Source organism: Notamacropus eugenii, chromosome 4 (genome assembly GCF_028372415.1).
Source record: "Notamacropus eugenii isolate mMacEug1 chromosome 4, mMacEug1.pri_v2, whole genome shotgun sequence".
NCBI classification, from domain to species: Eukaryota; Metazoa; Chordata; class Mammalia; order Diprotodontia; family Macropodidae; genus Notamacropus; species Notamacropus eugenii.
In genome coordinates this window covers 95255088-95269222 of record NC_092875.1, presented here as the reverse complement: position 1 = coordinate 95269222, position 14135 = coordinate 95255088, and the positions used below count along the sequence as shown (strand labels likewise).

The 14135-nt window shown below is 38.4% G+C and overlaps 1 protein-coding gene and 1 long non-coding RNA gene across 18 annotated transcripts in view; one reads left to right on the top strand and one right to left on the bottom strand.

Moving 5' to 3' along the window:
• PTK2 (protein tyrosine kinase 2) overlaps positions 1-14135 on the bottom strand; it is a 418748-nt gene that overhangs the window by 375151 nt on the left and 29462 nt on the right. The window lies entirely within an intron of this gene.
• Positions 1658-13167, top strand: LOC140500407 (uncharacterized). The gene is made up of 3 exons (XR_011965724.1): positions 1658-1746; positions 6510-6555; positions 13083-13167. It is a non-coding gene; the product is annotated as an uncharacterized lncRNA (long non-coding RNA).

The following is a 14135-nucleotide window of genomic DNA, read 5'->3' as shown; positions in this document are numbered from 1 at the left end:
TGAAAAAAATTTGGGAATTTTAGTAGACTGCAAGCTACATGGGTCAACAGTGTGGTATGGGAGCCAACAAAAGGACAAAGTGAAATGGGGCTCAACTAAGAGAAGTGATTCAAAGTGTTCCAAAGGTACCCAGGATGACTGCAGGCCTTAAGTTCATACTCTATGAGAAGTAGTTAAGTAACTTTCACATATATACATCAGAGAAGAGGATCTGCAGACATGATAGCTGTGGGGTTTTTGGTTTGTTTGTTTTTTTCTTACTGTCTTCTCTCCTTTGCATCAGCTGATAATGCACCCCCAAAATAAGCCCTTATTCTTTCAACCCCTATGCTCCTCTCTCCTCCAAACTCCAAAAAATCCCTTTCTCATCCTGATCCCTTTTAATTCAAGTGCCTTCTCTCTGCCAGTTACTTCAAATTTATCTTGTATATGGTTTGATTGCATACTGATGTTTCTATGTTTTCTCCTCCATTAGACTGTGAGCTCCTCTTTGCCTGTCTTTGTATCCCCTGCACTTACACTACCTGGCACGTAGTAGGCTCTTAATAAATATTCATTAACTGACAGACTCTCACCTGCATAGACCCTATGTATTTGGCTACTTTTCTTGACATCCTCAGATAATTTGCTTGCTTTTGCCTCTGCACAAGCAGTTTTCTCTTCTTGTCTACACAAAGCGCTCTCATCTTCAAATACCAGATTTATTTCATTCAGGAAACATTTTGTTGCAACCAATTTTATACTATTCAGTTCTTTATTTCCTCCCCCCCCCTTGACAATACTCATCTTATACAGTATTCAAGTCACTTCGCCTTCCTGGGTCTCAGTTTCTTCATCTGCAAAATGAGGAGAATGGACTAAATACTCTCTGAGGTCCCTTCAAGCTTTAGATCTATGATCCTATGATGCTTCCAAGTAGACTGCAAGCACCCTATACGATCCAACAATCTCCCAGCTTCTATTCCTTCTGCGTTAACTTACCTACTCCAGAAAAACATGCTCAACACCTCAAACCCACCAGGAAAATTACAGAATGAACCTAATGCAGACAATTATAGAAAGACTCACATGCAGAAAAGGAGGCTGGTTTATGTGAGCTCTACAAATGAAGATTCTACAACTAGTCTCAATTATAATGCTGAGCTCAGAAAACAGATTGAATAGAAAATCTGAGCATTATATCAACATTGTATAGTTAACAAGGTAAAAGTACAGGAGCCAAAATCCAGTCATTCTGAAATGAAAGAGATAAAAAGCTAATCAGTTGTGTGGCTGTTTAAGAGTCACAACTATCACTTCTCTCCAGAAGCTCTACCCCTAAGATTCAACTATGCCACCCAGAAGCAGGAGCTGGACTTCTGGGGTGGCCTCTCTCCCCAGCCAGTTGGGCACCCCCAATGAGAACTGCACCAACACTAACAGCTCTCTCTCCAGCAGCAGTACCCTACAGTTGGCCCTTCTCCTGATGCACTAAGGCAGCCAGGTTTGATGGCCCAAATGGCTACCACCACAGCAGAAGTCACAATGGGCTTGGTTGTCAACCATACTATTGGTCATGCCATTACTGGTGGCTTCAGTGGTGGGAGCAGTGCTGAACTTGCAAGGCCCAATGTCACCTACCAGGAGCCTCGGGGAGCCCAGCCAAGGTAGTAGCAACAGCAATTCTGCCCCTGCCACTGAGAGAATGTCCAGAATCGGTGACCTCAAGCTATGCAAGAGCTTTAGTGAGGTACTGAAGCAGTGCAGGTCTGTAAATGGATTAGCCTGAGACTTTCAAAAGGAAGAAATAGAAAAATCACCTCTAAAGACCAATCTAATTTAACATAATTCATAATTAGAAGTGAAACGATAAAGCTGAGTCAACCAAAAAAAAAAAGTTCCTACTACTATTGCCATCACTCAATCAGTCATTCCAAAACTAGGCCCCCAAGCACAGAGTCCTCAGCCCAAAACTAAAAGGCTAAGCCAAGGCTCTCTTAGCTAGGTAGCATGGTGAATGGAGTACTAGACCTGGAGTCAGGAAACCCTGAGTTCAAATATAGAAGGAAAAGGTGAAAAGAGGAGGAGGGAGAAGAAAATAGAAGAGATAGCATTCACATAGCGCTTATTATGTGCCAGGCACTGTGCGAAGCACTTTACAAATGTTGATCCTCACAACAACCCTATAAGGTAGGTGCTATTGAAATTGAGGAAACTGAGGCATACAGAGGTTAAATGACTTGCCCCAGATCACAAGGCTAGGAAGTATCTGAGGCTAGACTTGAACTCGGATCTAATTTCATGTCCAGCATACCACACAGCAGCCTTACAATGAAAAGTTACTTTATCACTGCCTGCCTCAGTTTCCTCAACTGTAAAATGGTGGTAATAAAAGCACCTAACTTCCGGGGTGGTTGTGAGAATCAAATGAGATTTCATTTGTAGTATTTGTAAACAGATAACGATATTTGTAAAGCACTTATCACAGTGCCTGACACACAGTAGGTGCTTAATGTTTGTTCCTTTCCCTGTCCCTCTCCCCTAAGTTCCTCACAATAGAGCAGCAAGAGCACTGGCTCTGAAGTTCCTTCAAACTCAAAATGAACTGCTTGCCTTACTGACCCTATGCAATCTACCCAGTGTGCCTTACTGGTGCCTCCTGAAGCTATAGCACTGAGTATAGCACAGTGAAAAGAGATCTGGATATGTAGTCAGAGGACTTGAGTTCAAATCTTAGTTCTGATAGGTATTACCTGTGTGACTACAGAAAAGCTACCTAACTTCTCTGGGTCCCAGTTCTTCAGGAACTTGTAAAATAAGGGACTTGGATTACATAGTCTCTGAGGTGTTCCTTGAACAGAAGAGAGAAGAAGCAAGGACAGAGATGTACACCGGCATTAATCATAAAGGCAGCGAAAGATGACCAAGGAATTCAGTCTTTAGTAGAACAGTAGCAGCAGGATTAAGAAATATAATTTACATAAATACTTAATAATAACTAGCATGCGTATGATGACAGAAAGTTAGCATGGCAATAAAAAGCTGGCCTTTTGAGTCAAAAAGACTAGGATTCAGTAAACACAAGAACATAAATTACTTGGAGAACAGTGCTGTACTTGGCAAGAACTGTAAAAGTAGAGTGTTAAACTATGTCACCTCTCATATGATCTTCATAGATCTGAACTCATGATCTTATATAGACAGAGGCACCTAGATAGCACAGTGTATAAAGTACTGGGCCTGGAATCAGGAGGACCTGAGTTCAAATGCAGCCTTAGACCCTTACTGTAGGACCCTGGACAAGTCATTTAACCTTCTTACCTCAGTTTCCTCAACTGTAAAGTAGCAATGATAATAATAATAGCACATACCTCCCAAGGGTTGTTATGAGGATCAAATGAAATAATGTTGGTTAAAGTGCTTAATATAGTGCCTAGCATATAGTAAGTGCTATACCCATGCTAGCTATTATTATACAGATGTTAAACATCCTTCTTAAAACCAAAAGAAGCAACCATAAAACACATCAGGTATCACAGTATACCTCTCTGTCACACTATTTCAACTTAAACCCTCTTTCATAGTATCATATGTACTCTAATCATCTCAAAACTACCTTCTTGGGATTATAAAGAATTGGAAACATGCTTCTCAATCCTTGTAATTTAATTTCCAACTTTATTAGTCAATTGAAACTGCTCTCTCCAAAGTGACGAATGATCAAGTTCTACAATCTGATACTCTTTTCTCAATCATGAACCCTTCTGCTTGACAGTCTCTTCAACTCTATTAATCATGTTCTTACACATTTTTATGACACTCCTCTCTCTTCAATCTCCTATCAGTCTAACTGTTCCTCAATCTCAGTATGATGATCACAACATTTACAAAGCACTCACTATGTGCCATGCACTGTGCTAATCATCATCCATGCCCCAATCCGTAACTATAGATCTACCTCAAGGTTTTATCTAATCTAAGGTCCTTTTCCACTATCACTCAATATATTCTTGGTGACCTCATCAGCTCCCTGGAGTTTAAATACCATCTCTGTGCTTAGAGCTCCCAGATTCATACACTTTATTCAGCTACAGTTTCTCTCCTGAGCTTTAGTGACAGTATATTATCAAACTGGCTACTGGACATTTTGAACTAAATGGCCTGTTGGCAGATCAAACAACATACAGCAAATAAAATTCATAATTATACCCCACAAACCCACTCCTTTAATGAAATTCCTTATTTCCAGTTACCCAAGATAATAATTACAAGCATTCCTAAACGTTCAGTTCTCCCTTACCCCATATATCTAATCTCATTTCTACTACAACATCTCATCACCCCCTTTCTCTATTCCACCACCCTAATTCAGATTACCATTACCTCTTGTCTGGAATATAACAGCCTCTTCACTGATCTCCCTGCCTCCATTATCTCCCCTGTTCAAACTATAAGAAAGCCGCAAACAGATTTCCTGAAGCACTTGGTCTGACATCACTCCTCCACTCAAAAAATTCCAGTGGCTCCTTATTATGTGTAGGGTTAAATATAAACTTCACTGTCATTTAAAACCCTTCACAACATGGCTTCAATCTAACCTTCTAGTTATGCCCTTCCCTTTTTCTATGGTAGAGTCCAAGTGGCCTTCTTGTCGCTGTTTATACATAACACCCTATCTCTCATCTTTGTGTCTTTGTGCTGGTTGAAATGGACCTCTCCTTCTTACAGCATATTTTAGAATATTCAGTATCTTTCAGAGATCAAGCATCACCTATTACATGAGCCTTTCCTGCTGCCCTGAATTGCTAGTACTTTCCTTAAAAAAAAAAAGTATTTATTTAGGCAACAGGAACCAAACCTGTCATTTCACTAGTGCAGACAGCTACCAGATGAGAAAACTCCCTCCCCCCATGAAAGTCAGTTGCCACTGTCATTGAAACTTTTAGTATTAGTAAGTTACCCCAGAACACTGCTGTCAAACTCAAACAGAAAGAGACACTAAAGCCTACAGTCGCATTCTGACCTAGAAAACCACAGGCTAGTATGATTTCTATTCCATTGTATTTTTATTTATTTTGTTCAGTATTTCCCAATTACATTTTAATCTGGTTCTCAGTGCATGTTTGACACCTGTGGTCTAGAAGAGTGAGAGGCTAAATGACTTGCCCAGAGTCACATAACTACTACATGTCAGAGACAGAATTTGAACCCAGGCCTTCCTGGTTCCTAGGCCCACTCCCTAACCACTCTATCAGGTAACCTTCATGTATGTATTTATTTAGTATGGATTGTATTTGTGCTTCTATATTTGGATTCTACTCCCCCAGGAGAACATAAGATCCTTGACTGAAGACAGTGGTTCTTTTTGATTTGGATCACAGTGCTGTTTTTCTGGCCTTTGTATCACCAGTGTCAGACATATAGCAGGCACATAATACTTTTTGATCGGTTTTTCATTTACAATGCTGTGAAGGGCAAAAAAACTTTCAATGTCCTACTATACAGAATATGTTTAGTATCACAGAACTTTTAAAAAGTGGATTTGATATTATCATCCAGAAAATATCTTTCTCTTAGCTTTACATAATGGCAAAAATGAAAATTAGAACAAATGATACAAAAAATATAGCTATTTTATAAAAATGGTGTTCTCAGTTATTTTTTTCTGGTCCATCTTTTGATTTTTTGGAAAAATTCCTCATTTTACAAAACTAAACTGAAATATATTAATATTCCACTCCTACATTTCAATGACAAAACAGAAAAAAAAATTAGAGTCCCCTAAAAAGCCCCAAAACAAAAAAAACCCAGAATCTCATCAAACAAAATATGAATAGAGTTAACAGCTAAACAAAGGAATTAAAATGCTGTGATTTTAAAATTACAAGTTAATAACTGGAAATTCAATAATACTATTTAAACCTACACTATTCAGAAACTATGCAAATGGATCATGAGTAGTGAACAGAAGGACAATATATATGTCTTTATTGTTCTAGCTACTCCCCATGCCACCTATCTCTGAGGAAAGCCTGAGATTAATAAGATGCTGGGCCAAGTTAATGCTGGCAACAGATCTAGACTAAACAGACAGGCTTGTCAGTAAAGACTTCCCACTGCATTGGCAATTTTGATTTGAGCCCCGGACATCTTACTAATTTAGGGGCCTTGATACTTTATTATGCAATTAAATAATTTAGAATGCTAAGTTCATGGAATTACCTCTGGATAGCTGGTTTCAGTGGACTGTAGTTGTTGCATTGCCAAATGGTACACCTTAGTCAAATCTGGCTGTGAAATGGCATAATGTCTTCAAATTGGTACAGATAGTCCCCTTCAGTTCAAGGTTGCAACACAGTAATGGAGTGGTACGAGGAAAGTTTACACTGTTGCTACCTATACTATACCTGTCCTGATAACCTGGAAAGATGATTGGAGAACTGGATGACTTGATCCTTTACAGATGGTCACACCCTTAAGAGAGACTGGGAGAGACTTTCCAATATGACTGTACATTATCTTTTTTGCAGGGGGGAAGAAAAGAAGAGGGACCTTGAGCTATGCAGAAGAGTAAAGGTATGGAGTTCTATTTCTGCAGTTCTGGCTTACTCTCCTCATTTTAAATCAAGAGGGGAAAAAAAATCCTTCAGATGGCTCTTCCAAGTCTAATAATATAAAAAAATCAAATAAATAAATCACCCTTATTTTGACATCATATTTTAATTATTATAATAGCCACTATTATGTTTGTTGAGGCAGCAAAAGAAATTTTACGATTAAGTCTCTTCACTTTGTAGAAAAGTGTTGTAGCTAAAATTGATAACATTCCATTAACCATTAAAATTTTTGCAACCTGGTTCAAAAAAAAAAAAAAGTTTAAAACATAAGAAGAAATCAAATACAAAAACCAAGACAAAATAAGTTTGAAGTAATTTACTAAGGAGAGCAGGAGTTTAATCTAAAACCCTTTAGCCTGGAGTTTTAAAATTATAGTAACTGTGTATTGGTCTAAATACAGGCCATACTTGACTAAAATTCTATCTCCCTGAAAAATAAAGAGATATCATATCCCACTCATACACAAACCAGATTTAGAGATCAAGTATAGACCAGTCTGATCAATCTAGCATATTATAGTACTCATGAGTATAGGGATGAAATGTAGCCCTAAAACATTTATTAAGCATTGTGCTAAGTGTTGGTTCTACTTGGCTTCAAACAGCAAAATTAGAAACAATGGGTAGAAATTGACAAGAGGCAATGTAAGAAAAAAATTTCTAACAAATAGAACCATCTAGAACTGAAACTCCTTTCCTTGACAATGTATGGTTACCCCCTAGGGTGGGGGCTTCCAAGCTAAGGATAGATAGATAACTTGTCAGGTATCTTGTAGAAGTGATTCCTATTTACGTCAAGATTGAATTAGATTCTCAAATCTACCTATCCTGCCCCAAACTCCCTGCTGATCTCCATTTTGTAGATCCAAATGAATTTCAGACTTCTTGAACTGAATGTCGAACTCCTCCTTCCCTCTTACCTTCATAGAGATCTATTACTGTAGAGGGCAACAGCATTCTCCTAGTTCCTCAGACTCACAACCTAAGCATTATCCTAGACTCTTCACCATTTCTCAATTCCCCAGATTCAATCAATTGCCAAGGCCTGTTGATTTCATCTTTACAACATCTCTCAAATATGCTCCCTTCTCTCCTCTGATTTTGCTACCTCCTTGGCACAGGCCCTCATCACCTCACATTGGGCAACTGGAATAGCCTGTGGTTGGGTCTGGCTCCCTCAACTCTCTCCCTTCTCCAATCCATCCTCCTTTCAGCCATTAAAATGATTTTCCTAAAGTAAAATCTGATCAGTCACCCTATTCAGTAAACTCCAGGGGCTCCCTATCACCTCTAAAATCAAACATAAAACATTCTATTTGGCATTCAAAGCCATTCATAACCTAACCCCTTCCTACTTTTCTAGTCTTATACCTTACTCTAAACAACAATATGTGCTCATCCATCCAGTGACTTGGGACTCCAGGCTGTCCCAGGGGCAAGACACGCCATCGCTCAGCTCTGAGCATTTTCATTGGTTGTCCCCCATGCCTAGAACTCTTTGCGTCCTCTGCTCCAACTACTGATCTCCCTGGCTTCAAGTTCCAAATAAAAAAAAAAATCTCATCTTTTACTGGAAGCCTTCCCCAACTTCTCTTATTTCCAGTGTCTTTTCTCTTACTAATTGTTTCCTATTTGCTATATATAGCTTGCTTTGTATATATTTGCTTGCCCCATTAGATTATAAGCTCTTTGAAGACAGGAACTATCTTGTGCCTCTTTTTGTATGGCCAACACTTAGCACAGTGCCTTGCACATAGTAGGACTTAATAAATGATTACTGATTAATACATAAAAAACTTGGGAAAACTGTGCTTTCACTGACAATGAACTCAAACTGGCCCAAGATGTTGCTATTATAAAGTTTGGGGGGGAAATGAAAGAAGTATATATGAACCAGGTAGATCCTGTAGGAGTGACAAAGTAATACCGTTTTAGTGGGTGGTCTCAGGTTTCTTTATGGATTTATTTTTCAGTCAACAGACAATAGACATTTATTAAGTGTTTACTATGTGTCAAACACTGTGCTAAGCACTAGGAACAGAAGGAGGAAGAAAACAAAGTCCCAGCTCTCAAGAAACTTTACATCTCTGTGTAGCTCTTCACCAATACTTAGGCAACTAAGACTTCAAGGTCAAATAAGTATCAAGTTTGAAGTATAATCACTTTCTTTAGACAATTTTAACTCTCTAAACTTCCAAAAAAAGGAATTGTGTACTGGGCTTTGAACAGCTATAGCTGAATCCAAAGGAAAAAGAGTGAACCTTACTAACATAACTACTATGAATTAATACAAGAAAATTATAATGTTTAGCACCCCTCCCCAACCAGCCTCAATGCTGTAGTGGAAAGGACATGGACTAACTTAAAGGCTCATGCCTAGGGCCCATAAAGACTTCTATTCCCCAAGGGCACTGAAGAGACTCTACAACCCCTGCCATTCACTCCCTTACAAAATGCAGTAGACACTGACTCTATCCTGCCACGTGAGGAGGGTGGTTGGTTTGTCTGGGGAAATGGATTCTTAAAAACCTATGGTCTTCTGAGGTCTCCCCATAGGTCAGAGACTCAAGGCTGCAAAGATTCTGCTCAAAACATCATTACTAACTCTCATCCCTCCACCCATGGAGGGTAAAAAAGGAGTAAGGAATTAAGGGTTGGGAGCTAAGGTGCCTAGCTGAATCATGCAAGGAGGAAAGCAGAGGTGGTTTTCTCAATTTTCTCAAAACCCAGCTGTGGTCAGTCCTATCTGACCAGAAAAGCAAGCCAAGAAAGGGACCCAGGCAATGGGAAGTTCCCAAACTCAGCTTAAGAAATGAACACACAGCAAAGGTGGAGAAGCCAGAAAGGGAATGCTGGAAGAATTTTTTAAAGGGAGGAAGAGAGGGGCCACCTAAAACTCCAGATTTCAAAAGAAAAACTCACAACAAAGCTCAGAGCCAAATCAATAAAGAGGACACTAAAACAGAAAAACCAAACTCCTCAAAAATCTTAACAAATATTACACGAAAAAGGGACATGAACTAATACCTCAAGAAACACATAATCCTATGGATTTCCAAGAGAGAACAAAACAAAATCATCTCCATAACATATAATGTTTCATCATGAATCCCTTGAAATCACAAATGGTTACTGTCACTGATCACAGTTCTTATAGTTTTCAAAGTTATTTGTTTTCACACCATTACCGCTATTGTATAAATTATCTTCCTAGTTTTAAGTTTGTTCTTCATTGGTTTGTAAAAGTCCTCAAAATTATTTATTTTTTTTTAAATGCCTTATTTGGAGGCAGTGAGGTAGAGCAGTGAATAGAGTAAGGGTCATTCAGTCAAGAAGATCCAATTTTTAATCTGTCTTCAGACATACATTAGTTGTATGATCCTAAGCAAGTCACTTTGCCTCTGCCTGCCTCCATTTCCTCAACTGTAAAAAGGGGAAAATAACAGTACCTTCAAGGATTGTTATGATCAAATGAGATAATGTTTGTAAGAAGCTTAACAGTGCCTGATGTGGTCAGCACTATGTAAATGCTAACTTTTATTATTTTTGTAATATTGATATCATTGCAAAAATTGTTCTTCTGGTTCTGGTCATTTCACTCTGCATCAATTCATAAGTTTTTCCAAGTCTTTTTTTAAATCATCTATTTCCTTATTTCTTGAAACACAGTAAGACTCCACCACATTCATATACCACAATCTATTCAGACATTCCTAAATTTATACCCTTAGATTCCAGTTGGGTGGTTTTGGGTTTTTTTGGCCACACCAAAAAAATCTGAGATCAATATTTTTGTACAAATAGTACCATTTTCTTATTTCTTAGCTCTCTTTTGGGTATAAACCTAACATAAATTCTATGCAAACCAAAATAAATGACCTTGGAAGACACAATGAATAGAAAACAACTAGAGGATCACTGGTCTTCCTGAAAAAAAAAAATGACAAATGGTAAAACCTGAATGCCAAAAGGCAAGAAATAATACAAGAAAATTCAAAATTTCTGAATATGGAAAACAAACCACCAATTGAGACAATCAAAAGATACCTTCCAGGGAAAAAACTAATCATGTTTCAAACTTCAAGATACAGAGTCAGCTAGTTAGCCAAAAAGCATTCATTAAGTGCTTACTGCAGGCACTATGCTAAGCTAAGTTCTGGGTATACAAACAAAGGTAAATATATTCCCTGCTTTCAAGGAGCTCACCAACTAATAGTGGAGGCAATATTCAAACAGCTATCTACATACAAGATATATACAGAATAAACTGGAGGCACTCTCAGGGCAAAAGCACTAGCTTTCCAGGAAAGGCTTCTTGTCAATGAGATTTTACCTAAGACACTTAAAGCACAACAAACACTATGGAATGCTTTTTTTACTGCTAAAGTTCTGAATAAACATGTTCTAAGGCTTTATTTTCTACTTCAAAATATAAACAATTACCAATTTGATATAGTTCATTTTAAATCACATAAAATATAAATAGCTTCTCTACAGTAGTTGAAACAGGCAGGAAGTCTGTTTATTTAATCTGATACACTATAGCAAAAAAGATAAGTTTTTAATGAGTTGCTTAAAAAAGAAAAAAATGAACACCAGAATCAAGGACTGTCCAACACAGGCTCTCTGAATTGCAATACAATTCCATTACACTATTTTATGAGTCTTTGTAATATATTCAGAGCATGGTGGGTGCAACTTTGGACATTCCATGGTAATGGTAGCAGCAACAGCAGAAAACCCAGAAATAGAATGGAGGAGCAACCATCTTGTCTTCCTACTCTTTACTACATTTAAAGGAATCACTCTGTAAACAATATTTAAAGAAACAGGCAATTTGGAAAAGTATCTTTTTTTTTCACTTTATTCCCTTCCTTGCAATGTAAGATCCAGCACTTTTGAGCTGCTTTTTGTCTCTTACATATGACCATTGGTGTTGCAAATCTTGTGCCTTTGCACTGGCTGTCTCCCATACCTGCATACCATCAATAAGCACATATTAAGCACTCACTATGTGTCAGGCTGCACATGCTACAGCTTCCTAGAGTTACAGGTGAGAGTTGGGTGAGAGGTGAACACCAAAGACAGAAGCACAGCCCTGAAAAGGACTCAGCAACCCCTCACATCAGATATGCTTTCTGAACACCCCAGTAACACCCCATCTACTTTTGGTATCCACCTGTCACCTAACTCTCACCTGTGGCTCCAAGAAGCTATGGTATGCACAGTGGTCACAGTCTGGTAAAACCATCCCACCAGACAGGCTAAACCAAGTTAAGAGCAACCAAAAAGTCTCAAATCCATTGGTGAGTTAGAGGGATGTCTACCCCAAGCACATGAAGACTTCCCACAGCAGAATAGGTAGAGAAAAACAATTTGTTCCAATGCCTCCGAAGGCAACTGAAGCAGGCACCAAGGAGCAACTAGAACTTGATCAGACATCAAAGACATTAAGATCATCGACTACATCTCAGACCATCACCAATCATCTTGACTTTTGTGACTCCACAAGACAGAGTGAGGTTGATAACTTAATGCAACTCTGCCACACTTAAATCCAATTCACATGCAAGTCACTACCCATCATCCATTATTTTACCTTAACATCATGATGTCATTGGTCTTCTTAGAAAATGAAGGAAGAACATGTACCAGGCTTTATACTAAGTGCTGCAGATACAAAGACAACCAAAAAGCATGCAGACAGTCCCTTCATCAAAGAGCTTTCCTTCTGATCAGAAAGGCAGACAATATAACCACTGAAGTTTTGGAAAGCTGAAGTGACTGAGTGGATTGAGAAGGTCTCCAGCAGAAGGCAGAGCTCTAGCTGTGTCTTGAAAGACACTAGGATGTTAAGAGGAAGGGTCAAGGAGGTGTCCAGGTATGGCAGATCACCAGTGCAAAGGTACAAGAGTGGTGAGATCAAGGGTCATATGCAAGCACTCAAAGTGCTGGACCTTACATTGCATAGAAGTGAGTAAAGTGAAAAAAGACTGGAAAGGTAGGAAGAGGATAGTTAGTGAAGAGCTTTAGCCTCTGAGTAGAAAATGAATTTAAGTAGGAAAGTGATTTGAGGCAGCAGGGAGACTAATTAAAAAGCTATTATTAAAAGCCAAGAATGCAAGCATAATCAGTTTCTAAATGATTTTTCTTGGATTCTATATTTTTAATATTCTGCCAATTTATCTGTATATTTAAAATGTTTATCATGCTTTGCTGTCATTAGTAGAGGAATAAAATCAATGTACTATACTGTCCAGAAATTGTGAGGGAGAATACTCATTATATTTTTTCATGCTACCACATTAAACCCATTTGTTTTATTTGACTATTCAAGACAAAACAGAGTTATAAGAAAAGCTACAGCAACTGAAAAGTCATCTATGCTAATCAGTTAAGAAAGGAAGCCTAGCTTCCCTAAGTTCAATTCAACAGGCAGACAGCAAGTCATTAAAACCTAATGTCAACTTTATTTTTTTTTTTCAGAGGAGGGGAGACCTGGATAAGAAGAGAGGATTTACTAAACTGGGAGATCAAGGAATGTCACAACTTTTCATTTATTCAATGTGTATTTGTTACTTCAGAAAATAATCTGACATTCATTATAACATAAACTTGCAGACAAAATGGAGTATTAGAGACTAGATGATAATGCAGCTAGGGTACAGTCAGTCAATTAGCCCTATCCCCCACCCCTTCTCCAATCAGTATGTCAGTCGATAAATATTTATTAAGTGCTTTCTATATGCCAAGAACTGTGCTAAACCCTGGTAATACAAAGGAAGTAAAAAAAAAAAATACAGTCCCTGCCCTAAAGGAGCTCATATTCTATTGGGGAAGACATGTAAATAATCAAGCATATAGAAGGTATACACGAAGCAGATGGAAAGCAATCCCCAAGGGAAAGAGGGAAGTAACAGGTGAAAAGCACAAGTCTGGAGGAAGATCACAGCAGCTCCCTCTTAATATTGTTCTGTTTAACATTTTTGCCTCTGACTAAGATAGAAACAAAGTACTTCCAAACTCACAGGGTTGTTGTGAGACTCAAGCAAGTAAGGAAAAAGACTGTAAACCTCATAGTACTATGTAAATACGTTTTCATTATAGTTATGCTTATCAAACTTAACAACAATGAAGCCAGAAAGGCTAGCCAACATGCTGGATGACAAATTTAGAATCCAAAAAGATCTCACTTTAAGAACAGGAGGGCTAAATAGCTAACAGGTTTTTTATTTGTTTTAGCTTTCACAAAGGGATATTTACTTACTCTAAAGATACAGCAAGAATACATGTACAAACACTTCCCCCAGCACCTCTGGTCATAATTCCCCATGCTACCTCAGTTTCTGGGCATGGAAGGACAGGAGAAGTTCCAACAAAGCATTAGTCTCACCAAGTTCTAGTCCAAAAAGTACAGTACCAGCTTTAGCTGGGCTGTTCAACACCTGGATTCTTCAGGGCAACTGCTGAAGTGGCTGCAACACCAACCTGCATTCCTGGTCTACCAGATCCCCATGGCAAAGAGGCCAAATCAGACTC